At 45.2% G+C, this 19265-nt stretch overlaps 1 long non-coding RNA gene across 1 annotated transcript; it reads right to left on the bottom strand.

The window, feature by feature from the left end:
- Positions 1–211: 211 nt before the first annotated feature.
- LOC122212005 lies at positions 212–18138 on the bottom strand. The gene is made up of 3 exons (XR_006198944.1): positions 17971–18138; positions 17643–17720; positions 212–1190 (listed from the first exon to the last, which is right to left on the bottom strand). It is a non-coding gene; the product is annotated as an uncharacterized LOC122212005 (long non-coding RNA).
- Between the last annotated feature and the right edge of the window lie 1127 nt (positions 18139–19265).

The raw sequence follows: 19265 nt of genomic DNA, 5'->3' as shown, positions 1-19265 counted from the left end.
TTAAACCATCTCGGTGCCCAGAAGGCAGAGATCAGGGTAGAACAGGACAGTGAGGTGAAGCCACAAAGAAGTGATAGAATATGGAACCCTAAGGGTCTGACCTCCAAGGACAAATAATGCCATAAAAAAGGGACTTGAGATCCTTTAATAGGCAATGTTTGGATTATACCTTCCATGACGGTGCTAACACATCGTACAGACACTCCACATGTACAGCTGTTTCTTCCCCAATATAGTTATGTAGGTAAGCTTAGTTAACACAGGATCTTGACTCAAGTTCAGGTTCACAAATGGCCTCCTTTCCACTTCTAGCCCTTGATGTCATCTCTATCAAAATAGATGGAGACTGTGCAGATGTGAGTTGCTGGGAGATGAGCAAATCTCTGGAGGGGGAAGAGGGAATAGGAGGTTCCTGCCTTTCCCTGCTGACTTTTCTATTTCAGGTAATGGCAGCCCTGCCCGTCTGAGCACCCAGGTTCAAACCTCAGAGCCTCTCGACTCTTCTTCCCCCTTTTCATCTCTTTCCTCATTTCCTCCAGGAGGCTGATCTGTCCCAACGCTAACTCTGTTTTCCGTTCCTTTCTCCCCATTCTCTCTCTCTGCCACGGCTATTTCCACCCCAATCGCTGTGGCCATGACCTTGCTGTTCTTCTCCTCAAACCTGCCTTTCACCATCTTGCCAGAGCCAGTCAGAAATTTCAGGGACTTCTTCTTGACTCACCCCCATGGCACACTGGAGTTTCCAAAGATGCCACAACTGTAACTACCATTCCAGGCGATCTTTCTCATGAAGAGATTTTGACTTTCCTGCCATCGAGAGGTGGAGTCTCTGCTTCCTCCTCTTAAACCTGGAGGGGCTTCAGACGCAGCAGAAGTGACGTTATGGGACTCCCAAGCTAAGGCCTAAAACGTGTTATAGTTTTTGCGTGGTTCTCTTGAGAAACTTGCCATCAGACCCTTTAGTTGGCCACTCTACCGCGAGGAAGCCCATGCCATGTGGAGATGCCACGTGGAGGTATTCCTAGTATGGAGGCCTCACTGACGGCTGGCAATGTGAGTGGACCTCCAGATTTCTTCCCCCAGCCAGCGGAAGAAATTTCTTCCCCCAGTCACCTCCGCCTCTGCGTTCTCCCAGTCGAGGCCACAGACATCATGAACTGTGCTCCTTTTGAATTTCTCACCCACAGAATCTGCAAGCATAGCAAAAATGGTTGTGTTAAGCTGCTGCGTTTTGGAGTTATTTGTTACACAGCCAAGAGATAGCGGATACAGTAAAACCCTGGTTTGTGAGCATAATTCGTTCCGGAAACATGCTTGTAATCCAAAGCACTTGTATATCAAAGCGAATTTCAAGAACCATTGGTTCCGTTGTGATCATGTGACGTTCAGCGTCACGTACGACTCATATTGCAAGACAAGCTCATTTATCAAGTTAAAATTTATTAGAAATGTTTGCTTGCTTGTGGAAGACTCACAGAACTAGTTACTTGCAATCCAAGGTTTTACTATATTGTATTTTAAAATTCCTTGATTTTTGCACAAAACGCGTATCAATCTGGCCCCTAGCCTGCAAGAAGCTACGTACAAAAGGGGTGAGGTTTCAGGACCTGTCAGAGGGGAAGAGGGGAGCTGATCTGATAAGGGTAATCTGGGCACCCTTAGGCATTTTTTCATTACTTACCATGTCCAAGTGCATCACAGCCTTTATCCTACCCAAACCTTCACCACCATGGCCATGAGCTAGACATTAATTTTCTTCTCGAAGAGATGCAAGTATTGAAGCCCAGAGTGGAGACTTAAGCCTCCCAAGCCCTCCTGGATATGGAAGTGGCAAAATAGGGACCCAAACCCTTGCATCCGGGCCCTTGCAAGCCTCGCACACCCTGAGAGCTGCACCTAAGAAAGAACACAGATGGGCACTTGGCACAACGTTCCTGGGTTCCCACCTTTCCTAGGACATTACTGGTAACTTCTCTCCTTGCAGCAAAGAAAAACAAAGCAGCCTGGCTTGGCCAGAGAAAGCCCCAGGCAACAATGTCGAACAAGCCAGGAGTAATTTGTTTCTATTCTTTTCCATGTGACTGCCGGAGGTTATCCTGTTTTTTATTAGCCCAAACTTCCCCCTTTCAAAAGATAATTCTTTGAAATCTTCTGGGAAATTAACATGGCTCAATCTGGCTCTGGGCTGGCCACCACATGCTCTCAGAATTAAGAGAACCTGAAATTTTTAACCCCTTGCACTCACATGCACATGCACATGCACGCAGAACTGAATGTGTGTCTATATTGTGCTAGCGCTGTGAGGACACAACCCACAGTGAACCAGCCGTTATGTTCAGCTTTATCCTAGAAAAGAAAAAAAACTGATTTAGATTCCTTCCAATTCAAGTGTTCTACACAATGTACAGATTTAGGTATAATTCAAACTAACCAGAAATGTTTTATTTAAGAAATATCAGGAACCAGGGGCACCTGGGGGGGCTCAGTAAGTTAAGTGTCTGACTCTTGATTTTGGCTCAGGTCATGATCTCACGGTTTGTGAGTTCAAGCCCCACGTTAAGCTCTGTGCTGACAGTGCAGAGCCTGCTTGGGATTCTCTCTACCCCCCCTTTCTCTGCCCCTCACCTGCTCACTCTCTCTGTCTCTCTCTTAAAATAAATAAACATAAAAAATTAATTAATTAATTAATTAAACCCAAAATAAGAACTCCATATATGAGATCAGTTCTGTGGTGAACACTGTAAATGAATGTACAATTGTAAGGGAACACAGAAAAATACACCCAGAACACATAGATGGTTTTTATACATATATAACAATGCAGCAAAGAGATAAAGGGACTAGGTTAAGAAAACTCCTAAATTCATTGAACAAGATTTCAAAAATAAGTGAATATTGGAAATAGCAGAGAAGTAATATTTGTAATACTGATAATTCAATATTTCCCATAACTGAAGAAAGACATGAAATCTTAGAGAAAAGTGTTCTCCAACTCCCTAGTATAAATACACATCAAGATTCAACATAGTGAAACTACAGAACTACACAAAGAGAAGATCTTAAAAGACACAAGAGAAATGTGACAAATTATTTATAAATGAGTGGAAATTAGACACTCAGCAAATTTCATATCAACCCCAGTAAAGGTCAGAAGACAATGAAGGTGGGTGCCTGGGTGGTTCAGTCAAAGTGTTGAACTCTTGATCTCAGCTCAGGGCTTGATTTCAAGGTCATGAGTTCAGGCTCTGCATTGGCATGAAGTCTACTTAAATAAATAAATAAATAAATAAATGCACAATGAAAGAATATCTTCGAAGTGCTAAAAAAAAATTAAACATCAACTTAGAATCTTACATGAGCTGAACTACCCTTTAACAGTGAAAGTGATATAAAGATATTTTCAGATATGCAAAGATTACACTCCCACAAACTCCCACTGTAAGATGTTCCTTAGAAAGAAAAAAAAAATGACACCCAAAGACAAACTGTGGTATACACCCATGGCAAGAAAAGGTGAGTATGGAAATTGATCGAATATCAATTGTCATTAACAAGGAAGAGTTTAAAAATACAAATAAATCTAATTTTTATTGAAAAGGAAAGCTAAAGGTGTTTACAATTCTAGCAAAAAAGAAGGTAAATGTAATTGTGATCCAGGGACATGAGAAGAATTTCAAGCCACCAGAGGAATAAAGTTGGGGGAGAGGGAGAAGAGGCAGTTAGCTTCCCAATAGGAATCAGGGGGAAAATGCTGCCAAAAGATACTTAAAGAAAAATATTAGAAAAAAAAAAGTCACAATATATTACAAAAGTGAAATCTGATTAAACTCAACCAAAAACAAAGATCATCAGGTTGGAATTTTTTTAGCCATGTATATAAAAGGTTCAATTGATCAGGAAGCTATAACAATCTTAAATCTGCATGTAGCTTATAACATAATCCAGAAATATACAAAGCAAAAATGGACGTAACTAAAGGAAAAACAATTAAATCCGAAATCATAAACAGAGAGATATTAACACAAACCCCTGGTTTGTGAGTTCAAGCCTCAGGTTGGGCTCTGCGCTGACAGCTCCGAGTGTGCTTGGGATTCTCTCTCTCTCCCTGCCCATCTCCCGCTCTCTCTCCCTCAAACATAAATAAATAAACATTTAACAAAAGCTTATATCAGGAAAGAAGAAAGGCACGTTTCTTAAGAAGTTCAGAAAAGCGTGGAAAGGCAAATTAAACCCAAAGAAAGTGAAAAGAAAAAAAAAATAAAACTATCAGAATAGAAGTTAATAAAATAGAAAACAAATGTATAACAGAGAATCAGTAAGACCAGAAGGTGGTTATTTAAAAACTAATAAAGTTAATAAATCCATGGTAATACTAATCAAGAAAAAAGAGAAAAGTAAAAATATCAGGAGTGAAGGCTGAGACATGACTATATGTCCTTGCATATTTACAAGGTAATAGGTTAACGTCATGGGCAACTTTATGACGACTAATTAGAAAAGGTGTTAAATGACAGTTTTTAAAAACATTTACCAAATGGATACAAAGAGAGAGAAAATCTAGTCTTTTATCTATTACACTGATTCCCGAATTAGAAACCTTCCCACACCTTCAGAGGTGAATTCTTCACATTTAATGAAGAAATAGTACCAACTGTTCACAACTCTTGCAGAGAATGGAACAAAACAAAATACTTCCCGACTTTTTAAGACAGGGTAAAGGTCATTCCCCAGAAGAAAATGATAGGGCCAAGCTTTCACATAAACACCTTTTTAAAAGCCAATCAAATCCAGTGACATAATGGGGATAAAATGTCATGTTATAGTCAAATTTATTTTAAGAATGCAAGGTTGGCTTAACATTCCCACATTGGACAGTGATAGATCAACGTTTCGTTTCCTGACTTGTTATCGAACCCTGGTTATATAAGAGAATGTCTTTGTTCTTAGTAAGTAAACACTGACATATTTAGGGATAAAAGGATCTAATATGTCCAATCTAATCCAAAATATTTCAGGAAAAATAAAGTGCACATATACGTGTTTATAAAAAGAATGATAAAGCAAATGAAACAAAACGTAAGCCAACTGGTAAATGTGGGTAGAGGGTTACGAGAGTTTCTTGTACAAATCAATTTTTACATAAGCCCTAAGTTACATCAGAATTAAAAGTTACCAGAAACTCAGTGTAATTCACCTGTAAACAGAATAAAGGAGAAAAAAAATCATACAATCCATTTTAATAAATGCTGAAAATAATTTGATAAAATTCAACATCCATTCGTGATAAAAACTCTTGACAACCTTGCAGTAGAAGCACATGGCTTTAAACTGATAAAGGTTATCTACCAAAAAGCCTGCAGGAGGTATCATATAATGTTGAAACTTTTCATCCACGGTCAACAATGAGAGAAAGATGCTGCTGTCTAGACTTATTTCGGCAGAACTTCCAGCAAAAAACAAGCCTACCCTAGGGAAATGAGAGAAAAGTCTGATCATACAGGCTGCTCATTTCCCAAAAGGAAAAGGCCCATCCTTTTTGGACCTTTGTTTAGCTACATGCTAAAACAAGTTGGTCTCTGCTTATTCGCATGGGCCATTCCGTCTCGTCTCTCCCAGGATAAAGCTGGTGAAGGAGCAGAGTGTGTTTTAGGGAAAATCCTTCCTCATGGAAACCAAGACCAAAGACCAAGTTTCCCAATGTTCAAGACCCTTTGAAGAAAGTTAGAGAACAGCATGAAAAGGCATAAAAGCAATCTGGGATAAATGGAGAATTAGACCACACTCATGGACGAGATGATGATAGATGATAAACATGTCAATTTCCCACAAATCCTCCCCAGCTCTCTCTATCTCGTGGGTTTAGATAAAACTTGATACGGACCCAAAAAATGTGTATGGGAGAATAAAAGACCCAGAAGAGCTAAAGCCAATTTTGAACACAAGGAAGACAAAGAAAAAGAAAGGCAACAGGCCTCTCAAATATTATAAACGTGCGTTAACTTTCTGTACCTAAGAGAATATGGTATCGGCACAGGAATAAACAAACAAAAAAGGAACAGATAGAGGTTGAGAAACAGACCCAGGCATATCTGTAAATTTGACATATGACACAAATAGCATTTTGAGTCTGTGGGGAAAAAATAAACTATTTAGTGAATAGTACCTAGGTAATAAGTTATCTCGTGTGGAAAAACAAAATAAAAGTAGATCCTTAATATACATCCAAAACAAAAGTGATTGTGTTTGGATTAACTACCTAAATGAAAAAAATATATCAAAACTTAAAACTTTTAGAAGAAAATAGAAGGGAATATTTTTGCCTTTTCTGAGTAAGGAAGAAGTTTTAAACTAGGCACCAAAGGAACACGTTGTAAAGATAAAGACTGATATATTTGACTATCCTGTTGTCAATAACTTTTAGCAAAAAAGACAGCTTGAGGGGCGCCTGGGTGGTGCAGTGGGTTAGGCGTCTGACTTCGGCTCAGGTCATGATCTTACAGTTTGTGGGTTTGAGCCCCGCATAGGGCTCTGTGCTGACAGCTCAGAGCCTGGAGCCTGCTTCAGATTCTGTGTCTTCCTCTCTCTCTGCCCCTCCCCTGCTTATGTTCTGTCTCTCAATAATAAATAAATTTTTTTTTTAAAGACAGCTTGAGCAAAATTAAAAGACAATTAAAAGAGAAGATATTTCTAATGTGTGTAAAGGACAAAGGATGAGAATCCAGAATATATGAAGAGGTCTTACAGATCAGTAAGAAAAACAAACAATCCAGTACTGAAAAAATGGGCAAGGGATGGGCCTTTCACAAGAGAGTACCCAGTGGCTAATAATTGGGAAATTGCACATTAAATCACCACTGAAACACCATTTCCCACCAAAGCGATGGGCAGACAGAGGACGGCTGATACTACCAAGGGCTGGTGAAGGTGGAGAAGAGAGACAGTCCCTGTCACATGCCACAGGTGGAGGGCACATTGGTACAGGCCCTTCAAAGAACATGGCTGGTGCGTTAGAGACACCGTCTCACCTGAGAATTCCACCCTTAGAGATATACTGTATGTAACGGCGGGGAACACCAGAGACAGCTGAGATCCATCAATGAGATCACGAATAAATAAGCCGTAGTACCAGAGAATACTATATAGGAATTGTAATGAATAAACTAGAGCTACATATATTAACACAGAGAACCCTCAAAAACATCATGTCCAATTTTGAAAATGAAGAAAAACACGTTACCAGGTGATATACACAGTGTGCTGACATGTAGACAGAGCTTACAACATGGAGACAGATATTATATATCATTATGGGTAGAAATAACATTAAAACATTCACAGAAGTGATAAACAACAAATTCAGAACAGTATTCTCTCTGGGCCAGCAGAAACAGAATGCAAAAGAACCCATAGAGGGCTTTACCTGTTTTTAATTTTTCTTTTTTTTAAAAAAAAAAAAGGTGACCGGAAACAAACAGGGTCAATGTTAAGGTTTGGTAAGTCTCTGTGTAAGCCCATATATCCTTCTCTATGCCTTTCTGACTCTTAAATACCTCGTAAGAGAAAAGTAAAATTTAATTCCTTTAAGTCTGTGTTGCAATCATAAGCATTTTCATCAAATCTGCCTATTCTCACAAATACACAAAAATCTCACCTGCTATACAGTCATTGTTTTTCCAAAAATAAAAACTGTATCAGTAAAATTTTTTTTAAAAGGAACAACCTAGCATGCACTTTCAAAGGTCAGCAGCAAAAGGACAAACAATCCAGTCAAAGAATGGGAAAAAAAAGACGAGAACGGACATTTCACAGGTGAGAATATACAGAGGGCCCGTGAGCACGTGAAGGGATGTTCAGCAGCGTTAGGGAAACACGGTCTGGAGCAGCTGGATTGCGCCCGCGAGGGCTGCTAAGGTAAGACAGTGACAGCCGACAGGCCCACGAGACTCTCATCTACTGCCCGTGGCACCCACTCCTGCTCTCCACCTGCTGTGCTGCCGTCCTGTGGCTTGTGCCACTAACCTGTCGTGGTTTGATGCATTCCCCTGATGGCTAGTGAGGCTCAGCGTCCTCTACGTGACTTTTGTCCCCTGCAAAAAGTCTTTTGTCCATTTTCGTACTGGGGTATCCTGTTGGATCATCTGTTTCTCCTTGGGTTGTAAGAATTTTTGTTTGTTTTTAATAAATGCTGAAAGAGTCCCCATCATCTCCCACTCTGTGTGTTGCCTGTTTGCTCCTATTTAAAATGAAGAAGCTCCGGGACATCCATCTGGGCGACTCAGTCGGTTGAGCATCAGATTCTTGATTTCAGCTCAGGTCATAATCTCACGGTTCGTGAGTTTGAGACCCGGGTTGGGCTCTGAACTGAGCGTATAGCCTGCTTGGGATTCTCTCTCCCTTTCCCTCTGCCCCTCCCCCTTTATTTAAATTTTTATTTAAATAAATTTTTTTTAAAAGCAAAGAAGCTCGTACATGCACAGAATACCTCTGGAAGGGTCCTCGGGCTGCTTCTGAGGGAGAAAGGAAAGCACGAAGAGAAAGCCCAGATGGCAGATAGCCTTTTCTCCATATTTGTGTGCACTCCTTTCTTTCTTTCTTTTTTTTTTAATTATCATTGTTTGCACGTATTTAATTTTTTTTATTTTTTTAAATGTTTTATTTATTTAATTTTGAGAGAGAGAGAAAGAAAGAGTACATAAGCTGGGGTAGAGAGACAGAGGGAAACAGAGAGTCCGAAGCAGCCTCTAGGCTCCCAACAGTCAGTGCACGGCCAGTCACAGGGCTCGAACTCACGAACCACTAGATCATAACCTGAGCCGAAGTCAGATGCTTAACCAACTGAGCCACCCAGGCACCCTTTTCTGTTCCTTTTTTTAAAGGTTTTAAACAACAAACATTTACCATTTCACAATCTGCAGGCCCGGAATCTGGGCACGACTTAGCTGGGCTCCTGAGAATCATGGTGTCTCAGCAGGCTGCGGCCACCAGTGGGCCTGGGCTGGGGTCAATCTCAAGGTTACCTGCAGGGGGGTCGGGCTCCAGGCTTCCTCGCTGCCTCTTCGCAGGACTGGTGGGCTGGATTCCGGTCCTTGCTGGCTGTTGGCCGGAAACTGATTCTTTGCTCTGAGGGCCTTTCCCCAGGGCAGGTAGAGACCTGGACTGTAACGCGGGACTGACTTCCTTCAGAGCAAGTGACCACACGAAGGTGTGCCAGGGTGGATGCTGCATCTTCTGTCCTTCATCTTGGAAGTGAAATCCCATTGCCTCTGCCACAGGAGGTGGCGAGCAATGGGGGCCGACCGTGACCGTTGTAGGAATTGGCGGGGCCCGGAGGCGATAGTAAGTTTGATAAGGTTATCCAAGGGGCAGCGAAGAGGCTGGGTGGCAGGCCCGATGGCCTGACTCATTGCTGCTTTGCTGTGCTGCCTCACAGTTAGAAGGTGGTGTGGACGGACTCCTTGACCCGGAGGAGGGGGCGGGCATGTGGTGTTCACTGAGAGGAACAGCTGGGGCAGACGTCCTCACCTCTTCCTTTGGGGTAGCCCCACGGGAAAGCTAGGATTGGCCTCGTCACAGTGGGCTCTTTGATGCCTTTCCTTGGTCTTTTTTTTTTTTTTTCAACGTTTTTTATTTATTATTGGGACAGAGAGAGACAGAGCATGAACGGGGGAGGGGCAGAGAGAGGGGGAGACACAGAATCGGAAACAGGCTCCAGGCTCCGAGCCATCAGCCCAGAGCCTGACGCGGGGCTCGAACTCACGGACCGCGAGATCGTGACCTGGCTGAAGTCGGATGCTTAACCGACTGCGCCACCCAGGCGCCCCTGGTCTTAAAATTTAAAATACGTGCAGGGGCGTCTGGGTGGTTCAGCCTGACTTCGGCTCAGGTCATGATCTCATGACTCGTGGGTTCGAGCCCCGCATCGGGCTCTGTGCTGACAGCTCGGAACCTGGAGTTGCTTCAGATTCTGTGTCTCCCTCGCTTTCTGCCCCTCCCCTGCTCATCCTCTCTCTCTCTCTCTCAAAAATAAACACACACATAAAAAGAAGAAGAAGAAGAAGAAGAAGAAGAAGAAGAAGAAGAAGGAGGAAGAGGAGGAGGAGGGGGAGGAGAAAGGGTGTTTGGTAAGTTTCACTGCTCACATGGCAAATGGTTGATACTCACCCTCCTTACGGGAAGATTTTTGCATTTAGATAATCTCTCTGAGGGGCGCCTGGGTGGCTCAGTCGGTTATGCATCCGACTTCAGTTCACGATCTCGCAATCTGTGAGTTCGAGCCCCTTGTCGGCTTCTGTGCTGACAGCTCAGAGCCTGGAGCCTGCTTCAGATTCTGTGTCTCCCTCTCTCTCTGCCCCACACCCGCTCATGCTCAGTATCTCTCTCTCTTTCTCTCAAAAATAAATAAATGTTTACAAAAAAAAAAAAAAAAAGGAACAGAAAGACTGGCAACATCTCTCCTGAAAAATTGATCAGTCGCCTGTCTGAGGCAAGAGACCAGACGGAACCTCCCAGTGCGGGATCCCATGAAGTTTTCAAGATGTTATAGCACATCCCTGATTTTAAACAAAATCATCAAGGACATTGGTGATTTGCAGCATTTGATTATCTGGTTAATTGGAAGAAATTTCCTTCATAGAATCTTGGAGTTTAAATGTACCCCATAGAGGAGGAATCTGAAGGTGGGAATAGCGAACTTGCTTCTGAAAGTTCAGAAGCTTTTTTATGGCGAATGCAAGCACAGCACCCGTCACACAGTAGAAGCTCAGTAAATAATTGTGGAAAGAAGAAGGGAGGAGGAACAGGTGGCAGAGAGGAAGGAGTTGGGGCTCTCCGTCCTCACCGCTTCCAATGTCAGGAACTCCCTGAGGTCACGCCCATGGTGCCCGGAAAGCTTGGATTTGGAAGTCAGGAGACTCGGTTGTGTGATGTGGGGCAGCCCCTTGACCTCGAACCTCACACCTTACCCCTCACCTGCTCAGATGGGAAATAGAAAAAAATACTTCCCATGTCACAGAATCGCAGTGAGACTCAAACAAGATCACATATGGAACCCACACTCTGAAAGTGTTGTCCACTGGGCCGACTTAGAAAACAGAGTATAAAATAAAGCATCTCCCAACTGAACACATGGGAAAAGGCCGCTGTTGGGAAAGCTGGTTGTTTGGGTAAGGAGAATCCATATGGATCCTTATCTCACATGATTGACTGACACAAATTTTAGATGAACTGAAAAATCAAGTGTAAATTGGGACCCCTGGATGGCTCAGTTGGTTTGAGCGTCCAACTCTTGATTTCGGCTCAGGTCATAGTCTCACGGTTCATGGGATCGAGCCCACGTCAGGCTCTGTGTGGAACCTGCCTGGGATTCTCTCTCTGCCTCTCTCTCTGCCCCTCCTCCACTCCCTCTCTCAAAATAAATAAATAAACTTAAAAAAAAACAAGTGTAAATTGTAGAACATGTATACATACTGTCATGCAATTAAAAAGAATAAGGAAAAGTTGTGTTCACCGGCATGGAAAGATCTCTAGGAGCTAGTGTTAGGAGAAGAAAACCAAGCTGCAGAATGGTATTGTATACATATGTACGTGTATGCATTTTACTTATGTAAAAATAAATGCCAACATACACGTGCATACACACATATGCTGCAAATTTAGAGAACGTCTGAAGAATTCACACATCAATTGTTAACAGTAGCTGCCTCTGGAGAAGGTAAGGGAATTGGGTGCGAATGTGGCATTTAAATTTTCATGGAAAAAAATATATATATATACGCACAGACATATATGCTAGTTGAATGTTTTAAATGTGTAGGTATTAATTTAAAACTTTAAAAACAAAAAGTAATATTTCAAAAGTTAAATGTAAAGAATAAAACCATTAAAAATTATGCATGAATAGAATACCTGGCCTTGTCAGGAAAAAAAGAAACAACTCTGAAAGCACAAAAACCATGTAGAAAAGTCATGACTGAAAGTATTTCTAGAATTCACTACATTAAATGTTCTGTGTGTCCAAAACAAAAAAAGTAAAGGGTAAATTAAAAGCTGGATGATAATTTAGCATCAAATAGGGATAGGAATTAATCCTTTCTATTCTAAAATGCCCACAACTGATTAAAGATTTAAAAAATAAGATTCACCACCCCACCCCCACCCGAAGAGCCACCGACCCTCGAAACACTCAGCCCCAAGCTCTTTGGCATGAAATATACATTTGAAATTGTCGTCTCATGTCCTTATTTTACAGACACTGATACAGTCGCGGTGAGTCGCACAGTCAACGTGAACATGTTGCGGTGTGCCAAGCCACAGCCCATCCCCAGGCCACAGTGTTGCTGTCACCGTCACCGCTTGTTATGAGGAAGGGTGAGATCAGCCACTTACCACCACCACCCCACCTACCCCATCCCTTCCTTTGGTGAAATTCTAGAACGGTCCGCTTCCCTGGGTCTTGCCAGACCCAAACTCCCTCAATCTCTGCTCTTTAGATTCCTCTCTGAAGGTGAACTGAGGTCCACAAGAGGAAAGTCCAGATGCAAGGTGGTCTACAGAGTCTTCCCCACCCTCACCCCCAGGGTGGCCTCTGGGTCAGCGGGAAACCCCAGTCCTCACTACAGACAGAGCCCGTCATAGTTTTAGCTGCAGATGATTTCACTACCCCCTCAGGCCTCCCCACGGAGAACACTCTGGCTGCTCTCTCTTCCTCTAACTGGACGGGGCTCTGAGGATTGTCTGGGCCTAGCCCCAGGACGAAACTGGAACTGAGAGCCCAGAACCCATTTCTCCAAAGTCACGTGGCCCGGGCCGCATGTCCCAGACCAACCAAACAGCAGCTCATCGGCCTAAAGACCCCTGTTGGTCAGAGAATGGCTCCATTTGCCACAAATTTTGAGAAAGAAAATGTCTTTGAGGTTCCAGATGGTGCTTTTCGTTTCTGTCAGTGATTTTCCTATGCCCCCTCAGAGTGGAAGATGGGAACTCGTGAAGAACTAACAGCCCTATCTCTAGATAGTCCCTCCCATAGCCCAGCACCCCCAGGGCACTCACGGCAGCCCCGGGGCTCTGGCCTCCCAGGGTGTGGGGAAGGCACCACCACCACCACCACGACCGACCGTCTCTCCTGAAGCATTAGGACAGAACAAAGCAAAATCCAACCTGGGGGTCAAGTCAGTGTGGGACAGGAGTAGACAGTTATTCTTAATAATTGAACAGAACATTAGATAAGAGAACATTAGATAAAAATTTGCAATGAAGAGTTCTTGTCATCGCTGGGGCGCCTGGGCGGATCAGTCAGTTAAAGTCCAAATCTTGATTTCGGCTCTGGTCACGCTCTCACGGTTCATGAGTTCGAGCCCCGCGTCGGGCTCTGCGCTGACAGTGTGGAGCCTGCTTGGGATTCTCTCTCTCTCCCTCTCTCTCTGCCCCTCACACTGTCTCTCCCTCAAAATAAATAAACTTTAAAAAAAAAAGCTCTTGTCGTCTCATCAAATACTCACTTCACACTCGACAGCCACGTACTGAGCACTGGGGTGTGTGCAGGCGCTAAGCGCGTACAGATTGTTAACATGGCCTCCTTGCCCTGGGACAGGTGATAATTCCTAGGAATTAAGCCTTCAGTGCGGTACAGGGGAAACCGCTGCTTGTGGGTAAGACTCGAGCACGTTGTTTAATCTTCCTGGGTATGTATCTATAAAATTGGCATAATCATAAAAATCTCCCAGGATCTTCTGAGGATTAAGTGAGATAACACAGCACAGCGCCAGGCATGACAGTCTCAGGCACGCGTTGGACAAAGAAGGCGTGAGATTCCGTCTCCATTGCTCGCCCCTCGGTTTCCTCGTCTCTAAGGTCTGTTACCTTCCCCTGCCGGTGTCACAGGCGGAAGAGGTGTGACATGAAAACACAAGAGCACCACACAAATAAATCGTCTTAGGACGGCTGAGCCCCCGACTGAAAAAGATTAAGACTTCTATTGACTCAGGTAGGTGGAGACAACTGAATGCCAACATATTCTGAAACGCTGAGTAACACTCCTCTGCAAAGGTCTGGACTGTGCCAAAGAAGACTGAGTCAGAGACCAAGTCTTCTATCACACTTCAGCCCGAGGGCCCAGGGCGGCTGCCCTCCCGTCTGGTTTTGTAAAGACGGTTCTTCTTATTTTATTTTATTTTTTTAATTTTGAGAAGGGGGGCAGGGGCAGAGGGAGAGGGAGAGAGAGAGAGAATCCCAAGCAGGCATCATGCCCAGCACAGAGCCCAACATGGGACTCAGTCCCAACATAGTGAGATCACAACCTGAGCCAGAATCAAGAGTCGGACACTCGACCGAATGAGCCACCAAGGCTTCCCCGTAAGGACAGTTCTACGAGAGTCAGCCACGCTCACTCTTCTGCGTGTCCCCTACGGCAGCTTTCATGGGAGAACCACAAAACGGGGTTGTCATGGACACAATATGGCCCACAAAGCCTAAAACATCCCCTATCTGGACTTTTACAGAAAAATAATTTGTCAACCTATGCTCCATTGAATAACTTCTTTCCCTCTGTCACAAACACCCATTGGTAGGAGTTACCCTGTGGCCCTAGAGCCGTTACAACTGAGACTGAAATAATCCTGAAGGTTGGAAATAAGAGGCCTCCCTTTGGATTGTGTCTGGCTTATTACTGCTCAGCCCTGACGGAAATTGTAGATCAAAATAGGGCTTCCAGATCAATCTGACGGTTTTAAAATGTGGGGAGGCAAAGGGAAGGGGGCCAGGGCCATCCTGAGGGTTCCAGTCCCTGGCTGGCCACCAGTTTGGTGTATGACGGGGGCAATCGCTTCCCATCCCTCGAGCAGTGACTCCACTTGCAAATAAGGTAACATTCACTGGACACCCGGAGAACTCCTTCTACAGGGAACCCACCCACCTGGACGTGGGCATTTGGGGCGAGATCACGTCTAAGATGCCTTTCCACCTTTCGGCTCTAGTTAAAATGTTCAGTGGTAACTGAGGTCTTGGAGACGGCCCCGTGTGGAGCACTGAGTGGTGAACATTCTCGGGGCATCCTCACTTCTGCCATGTTTCCGTGACATTCACCATCGTGCTAACTCATCATACCTCCTTCCTTCCAAACAGAAGCCTCATTAGTGTAGGTCCCTCACCAGAGGGAAAGGAGGCGCTGGACGGCTCCACACGGGCCCTTCCGCTTGGGTTACATAACTGGAGAAGGGCCGTGCAGATGGGCCTTGAGGATCACGCCGTTTCCCACTGGTGTGAGCATGAGTTTTCCACCCTGAACCCTCACCAGCAGACACAGCAAGGGAGGCTTTCTCTCTAGAGCAACTAGCCCATGTGGCAAAAGGACCTTAAAAGGTGCTGCCAACAGTCTCGAGATAATTGGGACCTGGCAGCAAGTAAGTCCTGTGGAATCAAGACCACTTTTCGTTATCCCAGAGCCCCAGAGCGAGGACCGCCTTCCAGAAGCTCAGAATCCAAGCCTGCCGATCCCGCCTGCGGAGAGCCCGTCATCCTGGACTACGTGCCCCTCGCTCCTCTCCCGTAAGACCCATTCGGGGCAGGGACCCCGGCTGGCGACACGGAGCCTCGCGGACCGTGGGCACATAACACCCAGATGAGACCGGCAGCTGATGGCTTGGCATTCGGGTCAGTGGCTGCCGGGCACAGCTCTCCCCCCCGCCTGATTTCTATCTGGAAGCATCCCAGCCCAAACATGGGACAAAAGTTCCCTCTGACAAGCCCATTCCGGGTTCCAAAGTATGTTTTTATGTTTGTTGGCAAATAGAACTGTCACCAGCAACAATAACAACACTGTTTCCCTTCGACTGAAGCTACTTCATTTCTTCCCATTTGTTCCAGGGCTGGCGCTGGACAGATGAATAATGTAGGCTCGGCGGCTGGCCCAAGTCCTGACCTCGTGCCTCGAAAAGCAAACACAGTGGTGAAAATGGAGAGACTTGTTTGTTTGAACTCTCTCCCTGCCTGACTTAAAAGAGAAAAAGAAAAGAAAGAAAAGGGAAAACAAACCTCCCACCACCTCATTTCATCAACGTGGACACTGAAGTTTTATTGTTTTGTTTTGTTTTTCTTTTTTTGTTTTCGTTTCTCACGTTGTGAAGCGAGGAACGACAGCCCCCTACTGGCGCGAGGAATGGAGCCCTCGGTGGTCGGGGCGACCCTGCCATCTCGTGGCCGCGGGTGGGATGTGCACCCGCGGGGAAACTCCAACCTCTGAGCATCGTGGAACACAGGTTGTTTGGAGGATTCTCCGAAGTGTGCGGGGAGGGGTTTCAGTGAAGACATCTCAGGGAAATGGAGTGGAGTCTTTGGAGGGAAACAGAGGCGGATTTGGAGTCAGGATGTCGGTTCTCTATCTCAATGCCGGGCAACTCCCGGTGACGTCACGCTTGAGCAGATGATCTTGTTCTTTAATTTTTTTTTTTTAATGTTTATTTATTTTTGACAGAGAGAGAGAGAGAGAGACAGAGCATGAGCAGGGGAGGGGCAGAGAGAGAGAGGGAGACACAGAATCGGAAGCAGGCTCCGGGCCGAGCCGTCAGCACAGAGCCCGACGCGGGGTTCGAACTCACGGACCGCGAGATCACGACCTGAAGCCCAAGTTGGACGCTCAACGGACTGGGCCCCCCAGGCGCCCCGATCTTGTTCTTATGAACCTGTTTCCTCATCTGTAAAATGGACATCACAATACACGTTTGATTCTTAGAGTTTTATGAAGCTTAAGTAAGATGATGCGTGTAGAGTGACTCGTAAACTTTATTACACGAATACACATAAATATATTAAAAATCCCTGAAGACATGGATTCTGGCATCACACTTGGTAAAACTTTTTCAGAGACCCCGAAGCTGTTTGCCTGCCTAACCCTATAAGGATAAAGTCCTAGCTTTAGGATGAGAAGAGTAAAGGGCTTCACTCTGCCTCATGCTTTCCTAAATGCACACACTGTCAAATTCTCTGAAGTAAATCCAGGTTGTCTGACCTTTCTTCGTAGGGCCGGTGAGTGGACGATGAGGAATGTCGATGAGGCTTTGGAGGTTAAGCTTTGCTTACAAAGTGCCCATTAGCGTTGAGGCTTGGGTACTTGGCCATCTCGTCTCCTCTTAAAAGCCCGAGCCAGACACAACAGCTACACAAGCACTCTTACGATGTCTAAGCCGCCTCGTGCAGACACAAGATGACTCATCAAACACAAGAGGGCTTTGGCCACTGCTTCTGTGCAGTCGTTTGGAGGAAACCAAGAACTTCTGGGGTCTAGCTCCGGACTTGGTGAACAAAGCCACGTGTGTGGTCCTCACCTGGCACTAAGTTGCATTCCTGCCTGGGTTAGCAGGCCAGCCAGTGCTTGGTCGACTGATCACATCTCCAGGGCAAAACCCGTTTGAGCCTGGAGGTCTCCGACTCAGGGCTGGCCCTTTCAGGGCCCTCCAGTTATGGCTTATCCCTCGTCTCACTGACAGGAGGCAGGCTTAGGGTACATTTGGCGGCAGGATAGATAGTTTTGCAAGGAGAAAATAGCACACCAGCCAAGGGACAGCAAATCCTTGGGCAAGCGGTGAAGAACTATGACTCAGATTTCCAGGCCGTCTGCCCCCCAGGCTAGGCTCTGTTACCTCCTTGCTCACCTGTTTCCAAGTTGGGTTCACCCAGGCCAGGAAGCCACCTTTAGAATCGTGAATGTCGCTGGTGAGCCTGTTTTGTAGCTGGAGAAGGACACAGAAGAGGGAAACAGGCTGTGTCTCTGGGAAGGTCCTGTGTCAGATCTGGGGCTGGTGGGAGAGGGGTGGAAGGCAAGGTCGTGCCCTGCCCTGCAGAAAGAGTGTGTCCCTCCAACCCCTCGGAGACGACATGCCAGAACTCCAAAACCGGAGAAGGCACTTATTCCCACCCCAACTAACTCTTATTGGGCTGCCCCAGAATCTTCCAGAGAGAACAACCCCCGCCTCAGGCCACCTCTGAAAATAGGTGGTTCTTCCTCCTCTGGTCACCGGGAGACGCACAGCAGCCAGACTCTTCCCCACAGGAGGGTACAAGAGGGGGAGGCTTTTCTTCAGAACTTTTCTATCCCTGATCAATTATTTACATTAGCCAAATGAGAGTAGGAATTCAAGGTGTGGTGGCCGGACTTTCAGAGCTGAAGTGCAGTGTGACCCGACAAGGCAGAGGTGATTGTAGGCACAATAGGACAAAAGTATTCACTTCCTGTGATGTGTCATAAAGGGAAACTTAGAGCATCAGGGTTCAAGAGGGAGCCCCGTGGCCAAGGGTTTAAATATAAACCAATGAATTAATTTATTTGGATGAACACACTTACTTTTAGGATAACTATTTGGGTTTATTTAGGATACACTGCTTAATAGAACCCAGTAGTGAAAATACCTATCTTATGCATCAGACTTCACAAAAGTTTAAGAAGCAGTAGAGAAAATATATTAAAACTTGGCCGCGTGGGGGCGCCTGGGTGGTTCACTTGGTTAAGCGTCTGACTTCGGCTCAGGTCATGATCTCAAGGTTCAGGAGTTTGAGCCCTGCCTCAGGCTGACAGCTCAGAGCCTGGAGCCTGCTTCGGATTCTGTGTCTCCCTCTCTCTCTCTCTGCCCCTCCTCTGCTTGTGTCCTCTCTCTCTCTCTCTCTCTCTCTCAAAAATAAATAAACATTAAAAAACCTTTTTTTAACTTGGCCATGTGTTATGTGTTATACAAGACATACGAAGATTTTGCCTGGCCTTTGTCCCTGGTTGCTGGGAGGGGGCCCCCACACCCTTGGAATTTCTGCAGTTGTAAGACTGTCTTGTTATTCATGGCGGGCCCTTCAGACCACACCTGAGTTGACGTTAACATGGGGACTTTTGGTGGGTTCCTAAACAGTTTCAGGATAGGCGCTGGCCATGCTGGAAAGACCAGCCATGTGATTAGAAAGCGGGGGATTTGAGTCACGTGATGTCAGCCCAGCCTCTGGGGAGGGGAGATTGTGTTCAATCACCATGGCCAATGATTCAGTTAATCTTGCCTGTATTGCTAAACCCCAGTAAAAACTGTGGACACCAAAACTTGAGTGAGCTTCCCTGGTGAGTAATCATATACCGACCACCATAACACATCCTGAAGATACCAGAGCTTCCCATTCGGGACCCTCCCAGGTTCCTGCCCTGGCATCCATTTCTTCATCTGGCTGGTCCCGATATGTATCCTTTACAATGAAACTAAATCATGCATGTAGCATTTCCCTGAGTTCTGGGAGTCACTGCA

This window comes from Panthera leo, chromosome F3 (assembly GCF_018350215.1).
Source record: "Panthera leo isolate Ple1 chromosome F3, P.leo_Ple1_pat1.1, whole genome shotgun sequence".
Taxonomy (NCBI): Eukaryota; Metazoa; Chordata; class Mammalia; order Carnivora; family Felidae; genus Panthera; species Panthera leo.
The sequence above is the reverse complement of the archived record's forward strand: the minus strand, read 5'-3'. Positions and strand labels throughout refer to the sequence as shown.